Below are 6,000 nucleotides of genomic sequence, written 5' to 3'. Positions count from 1 at the left end.
CTGGGTCTTATTTCCCCAGGTCTTACGTGTTTTTAAATGAGGCTTCTTTTAATTCACTAATGTGATCACTTAGCCACTCAACACGGAATTCCAGGAGGTATGCGGAATCGCACGTGCGGCATTTGACCATGTGTTAAGAATGTTTTACACTGGTTGGGAACGTTTACCATATTTTTAGACACTCTGATAAAATATATACAGAGTAAATACGTTGCTATGTATTAGGTGGAGCTGGCGACGATAGTCGCTAACCATTGGTAGGCAATGTGTAGGCGGGGTTTCCCAGTACCTTTGCCGCTCCCCCCTCGCAACGAACTATGGGTAATGTAGTCCGGCCGGCCAGATGCCGCGCGTCTGTGCTTTTTCCGCAATCCCTCCCCTTGACCTCTCCAAACACAGGCGGACGTGACACCCGGAAAGGGCGGGGCTACCTCCCGCATATACCGGATGTTTTCAGCCCGCCTCAGCAATAGGAGCGCAGCGTGACCAAGCGTCTAGTAGACGCGAAACGGCCGTCGCAAGCCCCGACTGACACCTGGCACCCCCACCTCCAACTCACCACCACCAGCACATTGATGTTTAGCTGACAGCTCCAATGGTATGTGACCTGCTATAACCAATAAACACCGCCACGCATTTAAAGACGGATGGTGCCCGGATGTTTCCTTCTTTCTCTCCCTGATCCATGTTTGACAGTCTTTGTTCCTGCCACGATCCGAGGAGCACACGTCTGTGCAGGTGGACGCGAGGTCACTGGAGGAAGGGTGAGAGACATATTGTTTGCTTGTTGCCACATACACGTTTCTTTGCAATTCTGTAAGAAGGGAGTGCCACTCAATACATCTAAGTCTCACAAGGTATTGGTACACATACAGATAGTCACTGAATGTGCTGGGCCTGGCAGTGGCACACACACAGTATGAATTATCAAGGCTGTCTATGCAACACAAGTGTCAGTGAGAAAAAAACAAAATAGATCACAAGAACAAGATTAACTCTCAAAAGAGCTGTTGTGGGGTGCTATTTTAGCAATAAGAATCAGCAAGGAGCAAGCTAAGAAGCCTACAAGAGCCTAACTAATCTTTCCCTATGAGAGAGTCCGCAGCAGCTGTCCCTTCTCTATTTACTGCAGGCACACGAGTGAGTAAAATGGGCGGCGATGCCTGCCTTTTATAAGGGGGGGAGTGGCTCCAGGAGGGAGTGTAGCCTGATTGGCTACAATGTGCCTGCTGACTGTGATGTAGAGGGTCAAAGTTGACCCTAATGGTGCACTATGGGTGCGAACCGAACTTCTGGTAAAGATCGCGGTTCTCCGCGAGCGTGAACCCCCAGAAGTGCGCCTTGAACCGTTCGCCGGCGAACCATTCGGGCCATCTCTAATGGTCACTGCCTAGAATAGGATTTTCTGCTTTTCCTTTATAAAATTCACAGGAATCATTACGTGGATAGCACAATACACGTGTTATGTAAGTAGAAGTAGTATTTATCTACTTATATATGTGTTTTTTATTTGTAGGTTAGCATGGGTGTCGCTTGTTCTTTAACCACTCTTACTGTAAAGAACCCCTTTCTAAATTGACGTCGCAAAACTTTTTTTCCTTCATAGCTTTGTACACGCCTCTGGACAAATAACTCATCTGCCAATCTGTTGTATTGCCCTCTGATGTATTTATACATGTTAATAAGGTCACCTCAGGGTATTCTTTTTTCCAAGCTAAATAAGTCCAATTTGGTCAAACTTTCTTGGTCATTTCTGATCCCTTTGATTAATTCAGCTGCCTGCCTTTGTACATGCTATAAGGGGACAGGCAAAAATGGCGCACAGCGCCAATAGTGTCAGAATGGCGCTGGCGCTGCACTTAAAACGATATTTATCGTTTCATATGTTAATATTTTTTTTGCAGTGATCGGGCTGGAGAGGCAGTGGGCTGGCAGCGGGGGTCAGGCTGGAGAGGCAGCGGGGTCAGGGTGGAGAGGCAGCGGGCAGTGGGCTGGCAGCGGGGGTCGGGCTGGAGAGACAGCGGGGTGGAGGGAGGATTACGCAGCATGTGTATACATTACCTCGTCCCGGCCGGCGATAGCTCCTTCACTTCATAGCTTGCACGAGTCCTGCATCCAGCCAATCACCATGCGGAAACTGAAGCCGCATGGTGATTGGCTGGATGCAGGACTCGTGCAAGCTATGAAGTGAAGGAGCTATCGCCGGCCGGGACGAGGTAATGTATACACATGCTGCGTAATCCTCCCTCCACCCCGCTGTCTCTCCAGCCCGACCCCCGCTGCCAGCCCACTGCCCGCTGCCTCTCCACCCTGACCCCGCTGCCTCTCCAGCCTGACCCCCGCTGCCAGCCCACTGCCTCTCCATCCTGACCTCGCTGCCAGCCCGCTGTCTCTCCAGCCCGACCTCCGCTGCCAGCCCGACCCCCTCTGCTAGCTCCCTGCATTGTTCAATGGCACACCATTCTGCTGTTTTATAAAACGCTATTTACCATTTTAATGTATTTACATTAAAACGGTAAATAGCGTTTTATAATCGGCAGAACGGTGCGCCATTATTTCCTCCGCGCCATTTTTTACTGTATGCTGTTATAAAAGGTGAATGGCTTTGCTACAGTATAGTGAGGTGCCCAGAACTGTATCCCATACTCAGATGTGGCCTGTGGATTTATACAGAGAAAGTCGTATACCAGCATCTAGTGATTTTTATGCATTCAAAAATTTTATATGCTTTAGCTGCTGCTGCTTGACATTGTGTATGGTTGCTTAAAGAGACACTTAAGCCACAAAAAAAAAATGAGTTTTACTCACCTGGGGCTTCTACCAGCCCCCTGCAGCAGTCCTGTTTACTCGCAGCCACTCACTAATCCTCTGGTCCCCCGCTGCCACCAAGTTTCGTTTTTACCGACAGGCCCGTCAGGACTGGCCACGCGTAGCTTTTTCCGCATTCCTGACTGTAATTAGCGATATTGCGGGCCGCAACTCTTACAAAAATACGCGTTGCCGCATTACGAATGCATAGATATGCGCAATATCGCTAATTACAGTCGGGAATGCGGAAAAAGCTACGCGTGGCCAGCCCTGACGGGCCTGTCGGCAAAAACGAAACTAGCTGGCAGCGGGGGACCAGAGGATTAGTGAGTGGCTGCGAGGGAACAGGACTGCTGCAGGGGGCTGGGAGAAGCCCCAGGTGAGTAAAACTCATTTTTTTTCTGACTTAAAGGGAACCTTAACTGAACGGGGGGTAAAGAGTTTCACTTACCTGGGGCTATTACCAGCCCCCTGCAGCAGTCCTGTGCCCTCGGAGCCGCTCTGGAACCCTCCGGTCCCTGCTGTCATTTAGTTTCGTTTTTGACGACTCACCAGCTGGCCGGCCGCCATGCGTATAATTGTACGCATTTCATACTACAATTAGCGCGGTTGCGGACCGCAACGCGTACAAAAATACGCGTTGCTGCGTTCCGCACACGTAGATATGCGGCAACGCGTATTTTTGTACGCGTTGCAGTCCGCAACAGCGCTAATTGCAGTAGGGAATGCGTCCAATAATACGCATGGCGGCCGGCCGACTGATGAGTCGTCAAAAACGAAACTCAGTGACAGCGGGGGACCGGAGGGTTCCAGAGCGGCTCCGAGGGCACAGGACTGCTGCAGGGGGCTGGTAATAGCCCCAGGTAAGTGAAACTCTTTACCCCCCATTCAGTTAAGGTTCCCATTAAGGTTCACTTTAAAGGTGTTGAACCATATATATATATGCTTTTTTTCTTACCTTGGGCTTTCTGCCAGTCCCTAGAGTGGCTCTCGCCGCAGATACCTAGTAATGGGAACATTTGTAATAGTCCAGAGATTTCCTGGATTCTCCTGGTGTCTGGTCCCGTTGAACATATCTGATAAGAGCTTGCCGGATATGCTTTCATGACTGCCCATGCACGAACCAGCTTCTATCTATTGGGCATGTGTACCCTTTTCCTCACACATGCCCAGTATGAAGAGGCTTGTACTTGGGCAGGAGCATAACCATGAAGAAGAAGAAGGTCCTGAGCAGCTAGTTGTGGTCTCAAGGAGGGTCTGGGAAACCTCTGGAGCATCGAGAGGCTCCCTACTACTTAGGTAAGTATGATTTTTTTCCCCTCAAAGTTTTGCTTTGATGTAAGTTATAAAATGGACAAGCAGCCATTTTGATAATTCAACATTTATTTAAAAAAACAGTATACATTACAGTGAAAATGGTATCAGATGTTTAGTGCTCTAACAACACTTGAATACAAAATAATGCATTGTGGAATCATACAAATTATAATAATAAAATCTTTGACCATATACTGCATAGACAAGTAGATCGTAGAACTCTGAGGTTTATTGAAGTGTGTACTAGATTCAGTCTAGACAAGCTTATTTCATTTGTTGATGCAGTGCAATGTTAAAATATTTAAAAGTATTTTTTTCTAGAAAGAATACAATTTTTCCAGTTTACATCATTTTATAGCTCGAGTTTCATCATAAGCATATCTATGAATCATGGAACCCCATAGCAACATTTTGTTGGGGTCCCCAGCTGAAGGCACACTTGTATAATAATAACAGAGAAAAAGGAGCAAGAAGTCACCATGGTAAAGTAAATGATTACCTTGAAGTGTTAATGTACAATAAGTGTGGTTAAAGAGAAACTGTAGTGAAAATAAGATAATGAATACAATTCTTTATATTTTACAATATTCATTTAAAGATTATTTCCTCTCCCTGATTTACATTCTGAAATTTATCACTGGTAGTGACATGTTTAGTTCTGCCAGGTGATCTGTATGGAATGTTTGTTACTGAGAGTTCTATGCACAGAGGGAGATACTGCTTGCTTGGCATTCGTTACTTCCCACAATGCAATAAGGTACTGTAATGACCATGGTCAAGGCATCACAGTGTGGGAGGGGTCAGCCATACACACCATCCCCCTCCCCACCCCATCCATGATCTATTTGAGAAAAGGTATATATTTCTCATGGGTAAAGGGGTATCAGTTACTGATTGGAATGAAGCTCAATCCTTGATTAAAGTTCCTCCTCCAGTGTTCAAAAATGTATATTGGTCAAATTGGTGATCTACATTACTATTACTATTTTGAGGTCACCTGACCCCAAAGTTGTGCCCCTTGGAAGGGTCTGAGGGGCACAACCAGGATAATTGGGGTGAGAGGGAGTTAAAGTATAATTCTTTGACATATGTTGTAATAATCTGGTATATTGCATTGATGATTTTAAGATATTAGTATTTTACTTCTAGTACTTACAGTAAAAACGGACTCCTTGCAGGGGCATAACAATAGAACCTGCAAGGGATGCATCCGCAGGGGGGCCCACAAGCCACAGGGGGCCCCATGGGGGGGAGAGTTTGAGAGACTGACAACTAAGGGCATGGAGAGAAAACACTTTCTGTTCTCGTACCATTGTTATATTGACTGCATGTGTCCACCACACAGATAAGGAATCATACACACTTTGAAATTTGTACACTGTCCCTGCTCCCTAGGGTTCGTAAAAAAAAAAATCTGTCTCACACTGCAGCAGTTCTGCTGACTTCATGTACAATGTTACAAACAAAGGAGTCACAGGTTGAAAAAAGTTGTAAACTGGCCCTTTTTAACCTATTTTAGTTCTTGGACGTTGAAACTACGTCCAGGAACCATGCGCGCTCCCTCGGCCGATCGCGCGCGTGCACACGCGCTGCCGGCCGCGGTTCGTTAGCCAGGCAATCAGTGAATCGAGCTATGGTGCCCGATCACTGATTCCTCTCCCCCGCTGAAAAAGCGACAGCTTCTCTCTGAAGCTTTGCTTTTTCTGGCTGTAGCGTCCCCCATTCGTCTCTCTAAGCGTATGTTACGCTTAGAGTGACGTCATGTAAACAAACTCATGGCCGCCATCTTGTGGCCAAAAAGTAAAACTACAACTAAAAGTAAAAAAAATAAAACTTAACACACATTTACATTATAAATCTATTGTTTACATCCCA

Source organism: Hyperolius riggenbachi, chromosome 4, assembly GCF_040937935.1.
Source record: "Hyperolius riggenbachi isolate aHypRig1 chromosome 4, aHypRig1.pri, whole genome shotgun sequence".
Lineage (NCBI taxonomy): Eukaryota > Metazoa > Chordata > Amphibia > Anura > Hyperoliidae > Hyperolius > Hyperolius riggenbachi.
This window is presented reverse-complemented; position numbering follows the sequence as displayed.